Consider the following 17,797-nt stretch of genomic DNA (forward strand, 5'->3'; position numbering starts at 1 on the left):
ACACAATAAGCATGCAGCTTGCTTCTGCCCTGTGTGTGTGTGTGTGTGTGTGTGTGTGTGTGTGTGTGTGTGTGTGTGCGCGTGTGTGTGTGTGTGTGTGTGTGTGTGCGTGTACTGTAATGTCACAAACACAAAAGTATGGAGGCCTTTCAAAAGGTGGAAATGATCCATTTGCTTTGTGTTCAGGGTTTGTTAAGTGGAGTGAAGGCTGTGCACGTATGTGTGTGTGTGCACGTATGTGTGTGTGCACGTATGTGTGTGTGTGTGTGTGTGTGTGTGGATCCTACGTGAGGTTATCAGGGAGTTTGTGATGAAAGGTCCACTGGAGAAATCAAACTGTCGTGTGCGTCGCCTACGACGCGCCGGGACGACAAAGGTCTCGCCCACACGCCACGCGCGCTGACACGCGTGTAAAATGTTCATTCCGTGTGTGATTTATTCAAAGACGCTCACACGCCAAACACTCCAGTAGAAGAACGGCGTTGGTTTGGTACGAGCGAGAACACAGACGTCTTTTAACGGTTTTCAGATAATAAAACAGAATTAACAAGACGGCAGAAGAGAGTGAGATCGCGCAAACACGCAGAGAACATGTGAACTCGACAAACCTTTGAGTGGCGAGTATGAAGAAAAGGATTGTAAAACAGAGAAGGTTCTGATCTGATTGCCGTGAGTAAACCCACACAGTCAACAGTGAGTAACGGCCGATTCGGCACATTCTTCACATTAAATAACGAAAGCCGCAGATCAACGAGCTTTCATTTTTTCGGCTTTGATGGGAAAGCGAAGCCATATGAGGTCGTGACACGAAGCAACGACCTGAAGCCGAGTTCCTCCCTTGGCCTCCAGACTTCCCTCCCGCGGTGATGAGGCGGATTACAGGACTGAAGTGTCCTCCAATTAAACACGGAAGGCTTCCTCTGGTTGGGAGGAAGCTTTTTGGGGGCGAAAGCTGTGGGATTTCCTTCCTCATCCTGGGAAGGTGATGCGCAACGCGCTAATTGGGACAAAGTAAGGGGAGAAAGTAATCGTGTCTAAACCCAAAAGCTGTTTCAACTTCCACAGCTGATTCAGTTTCTTTCACTGACTCGATTTTTCTGCATCCGCTTGTTTTTTCTTTCTTTCGTGGCGCTGATGAAGTTTATTAAAGACGATAAATTGGCAGAAGCCCCAAAGTTAGAGCCGCCCGCTGAGCGCCTCTCAGGTAAAGCGCGCGCGCCCCATCTGCCGCTCGGCGTGTCACTCACAGCGAGCGCCGTCTCCAAATGACGTTCATCTCCCCGCGCGATCCAGGCGGCCGGATTTCTCCGTCGTGGGACAGATGTGGTTTGACGGACAGGTCTTGGCGGCTGCTGGAGAACAAACAGAGCCACTGTGTCTCTCTGCCGGAGGCTGATGGAGCCCATCGGTTATTTTATAGAGGGTGTTTTTCAAGAAGGTGGCAGGAACCAACTGCAATGAGTTCATTGTCAGATACGGAGAGGACTGGAGCGGGCCGAAGCTCCGCCCCCACGGAGCTCCGTCCGCTCATTGGTCGGATGGAAATGACCGGGCATTGGAGGCTGTCGCGTGGACTGGGAAAGGACCAGTGGGCGGGACCAGCTGCGTGAGCTGGGCGTGTCCACAACACTCCCCGTGCATCGGGGTCATTGGGGTCACACTTCAGCAGAGTTTTATTCGCTCAGATCTTCGCTTCTTCTCCATCACAACTTATTTTAAGTGCAAGAGGTTTTATTGAGCAAGTCTCTCTCTCTCTCTCTCTCCCTCAAGCGATGTCTCTCGCCCCAAAAGGGAGGAAATCTCCCGACAAGCTGCTCTCTTTTCCGTTTGTGCTTTTCATCATCAGACTCCTCCCCGAATGAAATGAAATAATCCTCCTCTGCGCTCGCTCCCGCTGCGGAAAATAATTTCATGAGTGCACGAAGGGGAAAAAAACAAAACATAGTTAAGAATTCTTCAAAAGGGAAATTATAATAAACACACATTTGAATTATTATCAATCGTCACGTTCCCACAGTTCAATTACATCTTTTATCTTCAATCTGCACCACGGCGGGTCGGGGGAGTCGGGGGAGTTCGGGGGGGAGGTTGTTTTCTGTTTCTCTTGCTGTCTGTCGGTCCAACCAGAGAGTCTCTCTCTCTCTCTCTCTCTCTCTCTGTTGGCCTGGGCCTCGCTCGGCCACTCGGCCCTCTGCTCCAACCAAGAAAACAAGCAGCAACAACTAAATGAACCACCTCGCCATGTGCCTCCCTCGTCTGTCTCTTTTAAAACTGTTTTCCTTCATGCATTACTGTGTGTGTGTGTGTGTGTGTGTGTGTGTGTGTGTGTGTGTGTGTGTGTGTGTGTGTGTGTGTGTGTGTGTGTGTGTGTGTGAGGACCACAGCCCTGTGATGCCGTGAGTTCATGAAGTGTCTTGATGAGGTAAACCCGGGTATCTCCAATGAGCCCATAGATCTTCCTCCTCCTCCCCCTCCTCCCCCCCCCTCCTCCTCCTCTTCCTCGGTGCTGCTGCATTGTTCATTTAACGGGTTTTATAGCATCTGGTTTTAATCCGTTACCGGTATTCCGCGCTTCAAAACATTTAGCGATGAAATGATCCTGGCTTTGGTTTGAAAGCGGTAAATTAAAAAATGGAATCTGATTGTTCTTATTTCACTGCATCAGAAACAATGTTCACACCGTGATTATGTGACAAACCGTTTCAGCCTGTTTTGCTTTTTCTTCCTGTCTTGTATTTACCATTTATTGGCCGGTAGTGATCACTGCATTGGTGACGAGGGGAAGGACACACAAATAAGACTGATTCAAACTTAAACGAGCTACAAGCTGCTGTGTAAAGTATTTATATTTACTGCAAAGAGTAAATTAAGGATTGTTTCTCAAGCCAACCTTCTTCACTGGACTCATTTATACTTTTGAAATGTACAATTTCTGCCTCTACATATCTCATATATCTCACAACAGGACTCTCCGGTGTTTTTATTCATTTATTCTTTGCTTCCTGTGACTTTAATGTCACGTTCACTCATCACATACATCACGCCGCAGTAAGGCCAATGTGCGGCCTGTAATATGCAGCCATGAAATGACCCGAATGTCTCCGGATGATGTTCTGAAGCCAACATGAAGCTTTTCAGCCTACTTACCACTCTGTGTGCATGTCTCCACCAACCAGCTCTACTGTAAAATGCAGGTTTTACGTCTAAAATAAGACAGAAAGCACATAAACATCTGAATGAGCATCATATCAGACAGCTGACTTGATGTGATGGAGCATCCCTCACCCTCTGAGACGAGCTCCATCAACACCTCCTTTAAGGAATTCATATTTTAGAAGTGTTGTCCCCTTTAAGAGGATTCTTGGCTCCGTCCGCGCGCTTCTCTTTTTCAGCCCGGTGCCAAATTACGCACGGGGCTCCCCGCGGTTGCCCCCCCCCTCCCCCTCCCCCACCCCCAGCCTCTTAGTGGTTTGCTCCGTCGGCGTGCAGCTGATGTACGCCCCCCCCCTCTCTCTCTCTCCCCCTCCCTCCCCCCGCCCCCACCGGCCGGCGCGCAGTCAGAGCTCCATCCCGGTTACCGAGCGCACACCGAGCCTCAGCCGCCCGCCCGCCCGCCTCCTCCTGCTCCCGCTTCGGCCTCTTTGAGCGTAGGTCAGTTCCTTCTTGCTCTTTTCTTCCACTGCTTCTTTCCTCGTTGCTGCTTCGGGTCGTCTCTTGTTTTTCGTAGTTCTTCGCAGTGAATCCGAGCAGCTGCTTGGATTCCTCGCGGTTGTAGCGGAGCTGCGTGTTGCTGAAAAGAAGCGCGTCTTCTCGCTTTTTATTTTCCTTTCTTTATTCATTTTTTTTTTTGAGATATTCGGTTTTTCTCTCTCTTTCTTTTCATTTGAAGAAATATCTCGAACATTTCTGATCTCACAAGATTCATTTTGATTTTCTTGTCTCTTCTTCTGTCGGATCTTCTTCATCTTACTCTTGTGCTTGTTTCCGTTTCCAAAGCCGAATGAGATTTTCATTGCTCTGAAACTTGAATGTGGTTTATGCAACATGCCGGGAGGCAGCGAGCAGGAGGAGGAAGATGAGGAGGAGGTGAGGAGGAGGAGGAGGATCAGGAGTATCAGGAGGATGATGTGGTTGAGGAAGGTGAGGAAGATGAGGAGGATGCCGAGGATGAGGAGGGGGAGGACGGTGGTGCACTGGCTGATCTTCATCCTCGGAGCTGCTCGTGTTCATCTCAGTTCTGAATGTCGGTCAGTGGATGTGAACGTGTGTTTACTGGCCACACACACACACACACACACACACACACACACACACACACACACACACACACACACACACACACACATACACACACACACACACACACTCTAGCAGCCCGATGTCGATGTCGGTCCTCCTGAAGCAGCCGGGAGGAGCTGACAGGTCGGCTTCTGACATGATGTATATGCGTGTGTGTGTGTGTGTGTGTGTGTGTGTGTGTGTGTGTGTGTGTGTGTGTGTGTGTGTGTGTGTGTGTGTGTGTGTTGAGCTGGTTCAGGTTCAGGTGTTCATTGCAACAATGACGGAGAAGGAGAAGAGAAGTTTAATATGTGCAGCGCGGTGAAATGTGAGTAAAAACACAATCCGTGTAGCGTCGCCGTGGTAACGCTCTGCGTTTGTTTGTGGTCCTTCTTTTGGAGCAGCGCCAGCGTCACATCACCATTATCTGTCATATTTCAGTTATCAGTGTTTTGCCATGGTGGGGGGGGGGGGGGGGTAGTTACTCTGATGCTTTCGTCCACACTGGTAAGAACCGCCGGTGGAGAAATAACAAAAGATTTCTTTAACTTTTTTTCTGTGGGGGGGGCGTCCCCCTGTTATAACGGGAGACGAACACGGGTTCGTGCTTTTGACGGACTGCGGTGCTCGTGCGTGTCCCCTGCAGGTGTCTGCGGATGGCGTGTGTCGTCCCGCCGGTCGACCGCTGGTCTCTTTCTCGGGGTGACTCCGCCCCTCGATCGATCTACTGAACGTTTCCTTTGGGGCTCGCTGGGCTCCCGGTCCATAGAAACGCGCGTCCCCCCCTCTGGCGTCCTGCACTGGGCTGCAGGTTGACGTCCCCGGAGGTGTCACTTCAGCAAAGAGGCCTCCGGCTCATCGTAGTCCAGCACGGCGGGTCCCAGTCAGGGGGGGGGGGTCCAGTAATTGGAACGTGAACTGTGTAACTCAGGCTTGCAGTCCTTTGTAAATGGGAGATTCAAGCTTCTTTCATGTCACCTTCCTTTCGTCAGTTGTGGCCGTAATTTCCTTGTGAAGCGAACGAGCAGGGAAGAAAACGAGGGGGGGGGGGGGGGGGGGGGTGTTTTTAATTGAAAAAACATGCGTCTGCACACCTACATGAAGAAAGGTTTCCATTGTTTAGTGTAATGGGGACAACAACATCTCAGAGCAGCTCGAAGCAATTCAAACATCCACGCAAAGGTGAGTTTATGGTCTCAATCGCTGGTTTAAAACCGCATGATGTTCTTTCAGTGAGTAAACATGAGGCAGCGAGGGCTTCAGGGCGGGGCTACCTTATGATTGACAGGTTTGTTTTCGGGTTCAATGCAAAATGTTGATCGCCCTCAGGGTTGCGGTTCTCTTCGCTCCGCCCTCTTTTACCCCGTCTGGTCGGCAGAAAACAAGACGGCGACCGGCTTACTGCTTCAAAACCGTCGTCCACCAACCGAAAGACTAAAAACGTCGATGGTCTTAGTTGTTCCTCGGTTCCCCATTTCGTTTCATTTGACTGATCTATGACGTGGAAACAGATTGTGATCTATAATACTAAATATTATATATATAATATTTACTATAATACGGCAGGGAAACGGCCCCATTGCTTTAAAAATGTAAATATGGTGCAAACTCATTATCTGCCACACACACACACACACACACACACACACACACATCACGCTAATACAACACCACAGAAACACGAAGCATAGCGTGTCGTTCCCTGGACGGATCCCATGAAGACAACCGGCATGTGAGAAGCGCGATTAATTAACATCACGAGTCTCCGGCAGCCGGTGAGTATCTGCCATGAATATTGCATCTGCTGGTTTGGAGTCAGCGTGGGGTCATTGTTTCAAATACAAATAATTCACCAGCCGTCACAGATGCAGGAAAGTGGCCGTCGGCTTAATGCCGCCTCCGTCTTCCCACGAGTCTGCCGGCAGTTGGAGGCAATTTGACGAGGAAACAAAGACCGAACTCATCGTGTTTCTCCGGCTGTAGAGACAGCCGAGCGGTTTATATTAATGCACTTTGACTTCCTGCCCTTTAAGTTTCCTTCGTCTCTGTCGACACAAAGTGTTTCTAGAAAGCGCACCAAAGTGAAACTTGATAAGTAAGAAAAATAGTTTAAGAGAAAAGAAGGTGAATCCAACACCGAGCAGAAGACAGTGACAGGATGAACTACTGTTACTTTTTATTAAAAACACTGCAGGGATTTTATGTCAAAATCTTGATCGCAATAAAAACGTTGAGCTCTAATTTGAGGTAAATCAGCTTCTCCTTCGTGTTCTGGACCTCGTGATTTAAACTGTCTCTCCCAGAGCTTCTTTACTAGCTCGCTGTCCTTTCGCGTGAAGTTTATTTTGAAAGGCCGTTTTCAGGCTTTTCAAGGTAAAGGCCCAACAAGGAGAAACTAATATTACGCTGCGTTTAATGTAACTACAGTCGACTCAAAGGGAGATGAGGAATATAACACACACACACACACACACACTCTGCAGAGTGTATCACACCCAGACTAACAAGACACAAACCACAACCTCACTGCGCCAGAGAAACCAACCGTGGCACCAACACACACACACACACACACACACACACACACACACACACACACATGTGCTCGGCAGTGCCTTTCCCTGAGAGACGCACACTTACGTGTAGACCAGACACACACACACACACACACACACAATCTGGTGTTACAATCGTGTTGTTAGTGGTGCGTTTTCAACTAAACTCTCACTAATAAAAATCGCTTGTTCTTTCTCTTTGCTCCAACATTCACAGCCCTGCACTGTGTGTGTGTGTCTGTGTGTGTGTGTGTGTGTGTGTGTGTGTGCTGTCAGAGGGTCAAGAGGAGTCCTGACATTTAGAAACTCAACCACCTCCCTGATTCAGCAGAAACGGATGGACCCCCCTTGCTCCTCCCCCTCCTCCTCCCCCTCCTCCTCCTCCTCCTCCCCCTCCTCCTCCCCCTCCTCACCCTCCTCCTCCCCCTCCTCTCCATCAGCCCCTCTCTTCCTCTTCGTGCCTCGTTCCATCTCTACTTTCTCATTTGGGAATAATCCCGCGTCACGTCGATGCTCGTGGGCCCGGCGGCCGTTTTCAGGCCGTTCGTTTCGTTATCCACGGTCCCATTTGTCGTCGCATAATGAAATGCTCAGGGGCGGGGCTACCTTGTGATTGACAGGTTGAACAGGACTGAAGCGCGCAGGCGGGAACACGCAGTGGGAATAGAGAAGCGTAACAGAAACCTCCCCCCATCGCTAAAACCTCCCCCGACGAGGTCATTTCTTCTCTTTATTTAGTCTGAGATATCAATTTCATTCATTTTCAAACCTACTTTCCCTTTTACATTGCGGGTTTTTGTGTGTGGAATTATAAAACATTTGATTTGTATGTATAAGACAATAAAGAGGCGCTGCATCTCTAAATTGGCCCAGGAGGAGATCGCTGCTGCCGCCGAAGGGAAACTAAGTCTGAATGAATAAGTGGAAAAGCAGGAAAATATATAAACTTCCCCCCCTCATTACTTCCTGATTATCTTACATTTCCAGAACAGAAATCGGTGGATCCGGATTATTCTTCCATTCCGTTGATGTTTGAGATTCATAGAGGGAATCACAAATATGTTTTTGTATCGCTCCGTTTAGCACAAGAGGAAATCCTCACGTTGATAAACAGCTCTTAAAGATTTGTTTGGTAAAATTACTAATATCTAATATCTCATCAATAAAATGAGGAGGAGTCCACAGATGCAAATAGACAATGCAGTGAAAAGTGGGCAGTTTTCCATCCGATTGTAGAGGCAAAGAAACCCCAAATATCAAAATAAAACATCATGAAACGTCTGTGAGTTTAGTATTTCAACTCTGCTCTTCTTTTCTGAACCAGCGAACGTAATATTCATCTGCAGGCAACGACGATTAAACAAATTCATGTTGTGGTCGTGTGTCGGATAACGGCGTCTCAACCTGTGACGAAGGATGAATTATATCTTATACGTCTATAAGAGAGAGAATTAAAGCTGGGAAACAGAAGCCAGTGACCCGACGCGGCGGGAGGAAGATGAAGAAGACGTAAAGGTGCAGAAGCAGAAGAAATGAAAAAAAAAAAAGACAAAGGAAAGAAGGAGAGGAATCAAGGAAAGGATGAGAGGAAAGATCAAGGTGTGGTAGAAATAAGAAGGCTGAGAGAAGAAGAAGAAGAAGAAGAAGAAGAAGAAGATAAGGTGCAGAGAGTGTGTGTGTGAGTGTGTGTGTGTGTGTGTGTGCATGAGTGTGTGTGTGTCTAATGACTGATAAAGCGAGGCGGGCGCTGAATTATAAATGCAACCAAGGTGAATTTTTCATGAAAATGTTACTAAGCCATTCATAGATTAGTCCCAGTTCCTCCTGCGTGACCCGGGAGATGGAGGGATGAAAGGCTGCAGGGTGGAGGAGAGGTGGCGTGAGGAAAGGCAGGAGGTGAAGGGTGGAGGAGAGGTGGCGTGAGGAAAGGCAGGAGGTGAAGGGTGGAGGAGAGGTGGCGTGAGGAAAGGCAGGAGGTGAAGGGTGGAGGAGAGGTGGCGTGAGGAAAGGCAGGAGGTGAAGGGTGGAGGAGAGGTGGCGTGAGGAAAGGCAGGAGGTGAAGGGTGGAGGAGAGGTGGCGTGAGGAAAGGCAGGAGGTGAAGGGTGGAGGAGAGGTGGCGTGAGGAAAGGCAGGAGGTGAAGGGTGGAGGAGAGGTGGCGTGAGGAAAGGCAGGAGGTGAAGGGTGGAGGAGAGGTGGCGTGAGGAAAGGCAGGAGGTGAAGGGTGGAGGAGAGGTGGCGTGAGGAAAGGCAGGAGGTGAAGGGTGGAGGAGAGGGGTAAAATACAGCAGAATAAGAGGTTATGTCTGAACAGAGCAGCTTGGTTATAAAGGAAGCAGCAAATACATTTTAGTTTTTAGAATGTTGTATTTTAGAACGTTTAGAAATTGCCAGAAATATTACGAACAAAACGAAACATGCGAGTTCTCATAAAAGCAGCAAATCTAATGTGCTTGGAAAAAGATGTTTCCCCTTTGATGATTTATTACTGAGAACAAACAAAATGTCCCTCTGATTCCTTATTTTCATGCAAGACGAATGAGCACAGCTGCTTCCCCGTTTACTGTAGAAAAGCACTTAAAAAATACAATGTGCTTACAGATACACAAAAGGTTTCATTATCCATAATACTTTCATATTGACCCGCGACCTTTGTCGTGTGAAGGTCACGTGGCCGATGGGACGCTCTACGAAGTTGTTGATTTCTGTGTGAAAAAATGAAATTGGAAATTTGCTGGTCAGCAAAACACATGAAAAACTCTTCAATAGCTCTTCTCTCTCTCTCTCTCTCTCTCTAAAACATATTTCCTCTCTGTGTGAACGGACGTTGTTTTTCCCCCTCAGACCTCCGTCCACGCAGATGTTACCAGCTGTTTGGATGGATTCAGGAGGTTGATTTGATCCGGTGATTAAACGATGGCCTTAGACCAGTTCTACGACAGCACTGTGAATATTGGCTGTCTAACCGGAGGGCCATTCGCTGTCCAGGCAGGTAATCATCATTTGGCCGTGTCCGGTCAATTGATTGAAAGACGGGAAAGAAGACAGAAAAGACTTATTTGCTTAAATCGTCCAGTCGATAGCAGCGCGACGGGACGGACGGGACGGACGGACGGGGGAGGTGGAGATCTAAAGGAGGGACGGTGATTTACAAAACGCCTCCCTCTGCACAGGAGGAAGACTAAACGAGAAGAATGACCAGGGGGATGCAAGGACCGGATGTGAGGATGAGAGGGAGGAAGGCCTGGCTGAGGAGGCAGGAAAGGAAGCAGGAGGCATGCAAGGAAGGGGAAGCCGGGGAGGAGGAACGTGCCAAGAGCCAAGGAGGAAGAACAGCTGATGAAACATGACGATGAATTGGATCCGGTTGGGATTCGTCAGGTGGAAACGGGCGTGGCTGCCTGAGCTCGGCCATTCATTGGTTTTAAGTCCCTCCATAGTTCTGTTAGCGGTTTGTCCCCCACAGGTCGAAACGTACAAATCCGTCCGACGGGTCCTGTGTCGCTCTTATTCAGCTACATCTGTAGAGACACCGTCCGGTGTGCGGATCGGCCTCGCCGGTCGTTTCAGAACAACGAAGCGCTCGTTGTTTGGGAGCAAAGCGAGCGTCACACGGTCCTCATGAGGCCGAACCCTCATGCCGGTGCTTTCATTGAAGCCCTGTGACGCGTCCCTTTACGTTGACACCGCGCTGTTACTCACGAATGTCTGCCTCGCCGCGGCCACGCATCGACCGCGAGATCCAACGAACCAAACCAGGCGGCTCAGACGTCGAATCCAATCGGCGAACAGGAACGAGGCTCGGCGTGCAGAGCGTTGGCTTTTACATTCAAGCCATCGCACTTGGTGTAAGTGGTTCACGACGCTGAGCGTGTGAACGTCCCATTGTTGTTGTTGTTGTTGTTGTTGTTTATTTTTGCCCGATAGTGAGTCTGCGCGCCCGTTTTGGCTCGGCGGCGGCCTTCTTCTGGCCGCATCTCAGCAACAAAAGCTTCTCTGCCTGCAGAACTTTGAGTGCAGGACAAATGCGAAGAAGTCACGTGTGTCAATGTGGCCCCGCACACGTGTGTGTGTGTGTGTGTGTGTGTGTGTGTCTGCGTGTGTGTGCGCGCGCGCGTTGATGCTCAAGCAGAGCCCAGCGATCGACAGGCCCTCTCCTCGCCCATGTTGGACACAGGAGTGGGGAGCGGCGGGGGCTGATGGGTAATGGCGGCCCCCCCGCTGTGGGCTTTCTGATGTTTTTAAGCACTTTGCTTTCTCTCCCCTCCCTGAAACAGGCAGACGCGCCCCGACGCTCAGCGACACGCAATCAAACCCATTTGGAAAATGATTATTTTGGACACGCGGCGAAAGCTTCTTTCATTCCGGGTTGTTTTTTTTTCCTCCCCGACCGCACGCTGAGATTCTGTGTCTGAGAGCGCGTTGCGACACAGGAGGCGCCGATCCAGAGCAAATAAACAAAATGCCTTTTCCTGCTTTTATGGCATGAAAATCAGAAACCACTTGTAGAAAATATGGACGGCTATGAAGCTATAAAACAAGTGACCGCCTCAACGTCATGGTTCCTCTTCATGTGTCACACGCGTGGTTATTCACCTGGCTCCGCCCTCTGGAAAGAGAACTGTATTTTATGTAGTTCTCATATAGGGGGGGCCGTGGGGGGTCGGGGGTCGTCGGTGTTTATCTCATGTCCCAACAACAACCAGGTTGCGTTTCACTCAAAAGCTTTTTCCCGGCAGCCTTTCCCGTGATACGAAGCCTAAATCCCCCCTGTGACATTTCAGTTTGAAACGCGCCGGAGCGCCGCGCCCACAGCTGAGGAGATGCTCTTTGATTAAAACGCCGCGGCCGCGGCATTCTGGGAGACGAGCCCGAAGACAATGCTGCCAAACTGAGTGATAAAAGGCGAGGGTGTGTTTAATGCACTTTTGCACCTCTTGCACGCCTGTGACTTCCAAACAGACAATTCAGTAACGAGTTCATGCCGAGCGTCCCGTCTTTGAGGGGGGGGGTCAGCATTGCGTTGACACTCTTATCGGTTCTTTTTCCCACTCCCTCCGGCCCTCCGGGGCCCATTGCGAAGCCGTAACGTGCAGACGGCGGCCATTGATTCGATCACAAGCGTGCGGCCGATACGTGAAAGGTTATTAACCGAGCAGAAATATGCAGCCGCGTAATGATTCTCTCTTTCTAATTCGTGTGAAACACACATCTTTTCCATATTGGGACACGAGGGAGGTCTGTGGTCTCCTCACACTTGACCCCCCTGCAGGGTCCCCCTGCGAGCCCCCGACCCCCCCCACAGCACGCCATTATGGATTAAACCCTCGGCTCAGCTGGAAGGTCCAACCGAGCCGCTCGCGCTCAGCTGGTGGCTTCTTCCTGACGCTGTCCTCTCCCTGAAAGACACTGACAACCAGTCACGGTATCTATTGTGTGTTGTGTATTGCGTCAACATTATTTGTGATAACCGATATTATTACAATTTTCAGACCATTTTATTCCACTGATAATAATACTAATGACATAATGACAATATGTGAGCGTCGTAATACAAGAACTCTCTTTCAAAGAACAAAGAACGTTGTATTCGTCAGAATATTTAGGACATTAGAATCGGAGCAAAGACTGACATGAATACGGATTGTAGTGTGAGAGGGACACTGAATGTGTGTGTGTGTGTGTGTGTGTGTGTTCAAAAAGAGGGATTCCGGTTGCATGTTTGGATTAACTAATGGATAAACTAATAAATCAAAAGTGAAGTCGATGTGAAAGTGTCTAAAAGCTGCAGACTCCTCTGCTCCCATAGACGTCTATGAGGAAATGACTCTACTTCTCTGTAGTGACCAGCAGGGGGCGACTCCTCTGCTCCCATAGACGTCTATGAGGAAATGACTCTACTTCTCTGTAGTGACCAGCAGGGGGCGACTCCTCTGCTCCCATAGACGTCTATGAGGAAATGACTCTACTTCTCTGTAGTGACCAGCAGGGGGCGACTCCTCTGCTCCCATAGACGTCTATGAGGAAATGACTCTACTTCTCTGTAGTGACCAGCAGGGGGCGACTCCTCTGCTCCCATAGACGTCTATGAGGAAATTACTCTACTTCTCTGTAGTGACCAGCAGGGGGCGACTCCTCTGCTCCCATAGACGTCTATGAGAAAACTACTTCTGTCTTGATTTATTTCCAATAAACATTGTAAACATGAGTTTATGGTCTAAATCTCTAGTTCCAATTCTTCTTCTATACAGCATAACGTTAATTTAGTAAATGATGGTCCATTTAGAGTCAAACAGACCATCAAGCAGGGGATGCTTTAGGGCGGGGCTTACTGTGATTGACACGTCTCTAATAGACCATCAAGCAGGGGATGCTTTAGGGCGGGGCTTACTGTGATTGACACGTCTCTAATAGACCATCAAGCAGGGGATGCTTTAGGCCGGGGCTACACGCTGATTGACAGGTCTCTAATAGACCATCAAGCAGAGGATGCTTTAGGGCGGGGCTACACACTGATTGACAGGTCTCTAATTGACCATCAAGCAGGGGATGCTTTAGGGCGGGGCTTACTGTGATTGACACGTCTCTAATAGACCATCAAGCAGGGGATGCTTTAGGGCGGGGCTACACGCTGATTGACAGGTCTCTAATTGACCATCAAGCAGGGGATGCTTTAGGGCGGGGCTTACTGTGATTGACACGTCTCTAATAGACCATCAAGCAGGGGATGCTTTAGGGCGGGGCTACACGCTGATTGACAGGTCTCTAATAGACCATAAAGCAGGGGATGCTTTAGGGCGGGGCTAGACACTGATTGACAGGTCTCTAATTGACCATGAAGCAGGGGATGCTTTAGGGCGGGGCTTACTGTGATTGACTTTGGTATTTTGAACCAATCACGGGAATGTAGACGAAAGGTCAGGTGAGATATTTCGATAAAACCAAAAATGTCCTACTGGATTTCTCAAGTGTTTGACGTGTTTGAGAGCGATTGATTACGAGCAAGATTATAATCAAAAGTCTCAATTGACTGTAATGCGTTTAGTCTTTGTTTTGATTGTTGACACTTTGTCTTTTATCATCTCACTCAATAATTCTCCTCGTGTCTCAGTCATCAAAGAAGATTCCAGCACTTTCTTTGGAGGTCAGACGCCCGTGATTATGCAAAGATGCAGAAACGCAAGCAGTGAATAATGCATACGCCTCTCGTGAAGGATGGGGTCACAGTAACGGCGTGAGCGCTATTGATATGAGTGGACCAATCGCACGCAGGTGGGAAAGAGGTTATCAGGTTTGATCCTTTAAGTAATATGTTTAGGCATCGACAGACTCCTCGTGGAAATGGGAGCGCCTTGACCTTTCTGGGTGCATCTGATTAGTGTCTGCTTCACTTTATCTCAAGTGTGTCTGTTGGGGGGGTGGAGGTTGTAACCAGAGGGGAAGCCGTGTGGTTCCATACGTTCAGGGGGAGATCCAGATTTTAATGCATTGCTGCTTTACACAATGATTGATTGCGGCATCATCAAAGGCAGCTGGAATGCAGCAATAACAAAATAATCAAAATGTTATTTGTGGAAATTGGTCCCATATTGAAGGAGCACAGGCTGCGACGTATTCATCAGGTTGTTATTTAAAGTGTGTGACAACAATGTGGAGAGAATCCGACAGAGAAATGAAATGTTTTTCCTCACATTCCATCACTGTCTGCTGTCATGTGACTTGACGTGAACGGGTTAGAGAGCCGGTGTTTGTCAGTTTGGGGCTCGACCAATGAGAGGATTTGGGGGGGCGGGTCTAAAACCCGCTGCTCCACTCACGTGAGCCGAAACAGAAACAGAAAACAGAAACTGGCTCGGATAGAAAAATGGAGAAAGGTAACGAGCTCTTTCATGGACTTTTTTCATTTTAAATCTCTCTGAAGCAAAGTTATTAATAACCTGAAAAACCACTGAAAGTGTGTTTTCTCTCTTTATTTGACTGAGATTCGCGAACGGAAATCCACCTCAATCCCTGCGCAGTAAATCCCAGATGTGTCCTCGGCGCCTCCGTCCTCGAACCTGCCGACCGCTCACAGGTCTCTGACGGCGGCGCTGAATGTGAAATCCCCGCAGGGCAAAACCAGATCGCCTCCGTTAAGAAATGGCAACATTTCACTTTTCTCCTTTTTGACACCGACGTTTTGCAGCAGAACCGATCGTCTGCCTTCCACCGGGCCAACTGTAGTTCTTCTTCTCATGGTACCATGACGAGGATGACGAGGATGATGATGATGTGGCCAGTCGGAGGAAAACCCGAACCATGCTGAGATTTATTTGCAACTCGCTTAAAAGTAAATGAGGGAATCAAACCACTTGGAGATGAGCAGCTGCGTGCCGCCATCTTCTTCCTCAAACAGCTTCCATGAGGAGGAAATTGCTTTTGGTCCAAGAACAAATTCCCTCGCGAAGGATGAAAAGGAGCTTGGCCCAGATGAGTAGAAGCACTGCTGCAAAAAAAGGCAGCTTCCTTTAGGGGTCGGGGCTCTCCGTGGCAACCAGGGATGCCGATTATTCATTTAGAAAGATTTCGCAGTGACAGATTTGTGAAGTGCGTGTTTGGTCCGGAGTGATTCTGACACACACGCGTGTTCAGATCGGGTCCAGTCTGGTTGCTACACAGAGCGATGATTTATCCACCGGCTCCACCGCCCGGGACGCATCTCTCCGCCTGCCTCGTATTCAGAAACCGCAGGCGGGGGGGTTCCATCCGAACGTGGAGGCCGGTGAGCGGCGCCGGTTCTGCCAGCGGGGGGGCTTCGTGGTGGCAACACTAACATTGAACGTTGAACGACGGTACGGAAACACGCGGCGGGCAGGTTCCCCTCCTCTCAGTCACGCGCACACACGCTCTATTGCATCGACACACTCGCACACGCTCCTCTCCGTTATTCCCGCCGCCTCGCCACAAGGTATTACCCACGATCCATTGCTCGGGCGTCAAAAGTTCAAATGCTGCCCGCCGTTCTCTCGCTTCTCTGGGGAATGTCGCTTGAAGCCGGACATTAACAACATTAAGCGATTTAAATGGCCGGGCTCCAGACGCTAATGGCTTCATTGGGAAATTGGTTTGGAAAAATTCAATTTAATTCCAAATTGCAGTGGAAGCAGCCACATCCTGCTGGTTGTTTAACGGAAAATACCTTAAAGTGGTCGGGAAGGTTGTGGAGATGAAGCGAGCTCGTCTGGAGAAACGAGGGGAAATAATTAAAACGCGTCTCCGGGTCATCAGCCGGGGAGGAAGAGGAGACGCTGGGAGGAGGCACGCGATCGATGTGGCATCGACAGTTAGGAAGAAGATCGGAACGAGAAACACGGATGAAGTGCAGATGGAGAAGATGGGAGACGACGTGCAAACACGATGGAAAAAAGAGGAGGCAAGGAAACAGGAAACTAGGGAGAAGAGAAACTGACAGAAAGAAGGTGACTTCCTTTCTCGGAACATCTGCAGACTCCTCCTTCTCGCTCAGCTGCACATCTGTAAAGCTTTGTGACACTCTGACAACATTTGTCCCCAGCTGACAAACGGCTTCTCACGCTGGAAAACTCGCCGGCCTCCACCGGCGGTCTGAATATTTCATGCGGCGTGGTTGTATCTCCCCAGGCTTCGCTCGTAGACGCTTTGGCGTTGAGGGTTTGGGAGCCGCGCCGGCAGACGCACGCTTTGTTTACGCACTTTTCTAAACGGCCAACGGGCCCGCCGGCCTCCTTCCGGTTCCCACGCCGCTGAGCTCACGTCGCCGTAACAACGGTTTCGTTTTCGGTGAATGTTTTCTTGCGTGAAGATGTCTTCAACCAACCCGCTTCTCCTTGTGGACACGAGAAGACTGTCAATCAAAACCAAGCCTGCCAGAAATAAGTGTGTAAGTTTCCTTTGAATTGATCTTTTGACCCTTGACCCCTAATAGAAAGGGCTGTTGTTGTTGTTGTTGTTGTTTGTGAAGCTGTCTGGCTGCTGTGGACCTACTTTCTCTAACCGCCACACGCCAAACTCAAAGACGCTTCACTTTATTTATTACAACAGTTCCACGTTTCCTGGCGTATAAAACGCTGAGCGACTCCTTTTGACCTCTGACCTTGGCTGCTGGCTTTGACCTTTAATCTGTTTTTTTAACTCAAGGACACATCGGGTCGCATCACGTGCATCAATGAGGAGCTTTTCCCTCCGTCCGGCTCTCACAGCCTCTTCAACGCTTCCTTCTTTCACTGCTTCACGCTCGGTGGATTCTGCACCGGAACCACCGACGGGTGAGGAGCGTCTCTCCCGTCACTCACCCGTCACCACCCCAAAACGTCCCCCATCAACCTCGAATACCTACGTCATGGAGTCATTCACGTTTGTCCGATGGGAAATGATCTCCGTTGAATAAGTATTGCTGTATTCATACGGTTTTAAATATGAAGAACTGGATGTCAGCGTCGCCGGGGAAGAAAAAGGCCTTTAGAGACGTTTCTCCGTCGTCTACAAACACATTGTTTTCTCTCTTCGTCCTCTATTCGGGCTCACGGCGCCAACCGGAGGAAACTTGTTCTGATTCAGTCAGACGTGAACAAAAACAAGCTTCTCCTTTACTTTGTTCTGGGGGGGTTGAAGGGGGGGGGGGCGGAGGGAGGGGGGCGGCGTCACTGGCGCGTTTCTCTGAAGGCGAGAAGACTCGCCAGCAGACTTTTGTGACATTTCCAGAAAACTTTTAAGTGGTGGTTCAAGAAGTGGCAGAAGTGCATTGTGGGACGCCGCGGCTCGTACACAAAGGGATTATTGGACGGTCAATCATCCTGCCTCCTCTGTGTTGTAGTGTGTGTGTGTGTGTGTGTGTGTGTGTGTGTGTGTGTGTGTGTGTGTGTGTGTGTGTGTGTGTGTGGGCCCTCAGGTGGAGGTAGATGTGACCTGTGATCAGAACAACGAAACACAACTCGCACACAAAAGGGC

At 49.4% G+C, this 17,797-nt stretch overlaps 1 protein-coding gene across 2 annotated transcripts in view; it reads left to right on the plus strand.

Moving 5' to 3' along the window:
* The first annotated feature begins 3,529 nt into the window (after positions 1 to 3,529).
* raly (RALY heterogeneous nuclear ribonucleoprotein) overlaps positions 3,530 to 17,797 on the plus strand; it is a 41,950-nt gene continuing 27,682 nt past the window's right edge. The window contains exon 1 of one of the 2 annotated variants that reach the window (XM_078092707.1): positions 3,530 to 3,651. The gene's annotated coding sequence lies outside the window, so the exon portion shown is untranslated. The remainder of the gene's footprint in view (positions 3,652 to 17,797) is intronic. The other variant, XM_078092708.1, reaches the window with a different exon arrangement.

Source organism: Gasterosteus aculeatus, chromosome 17 (assembly GCF_964276395.1).
Source record: "Gasterosteus aculeatus chromosome 17, fGasAcu3.hap1.1, whole genome shotgun sequence".
Classification (NCBI taxonomy): Eukaryota; Metazoa; Chordata; class Actinopteri; order Perciformes; family Gasterosteidae; genus Gasterosteus; species Gasterosteus aculeatus.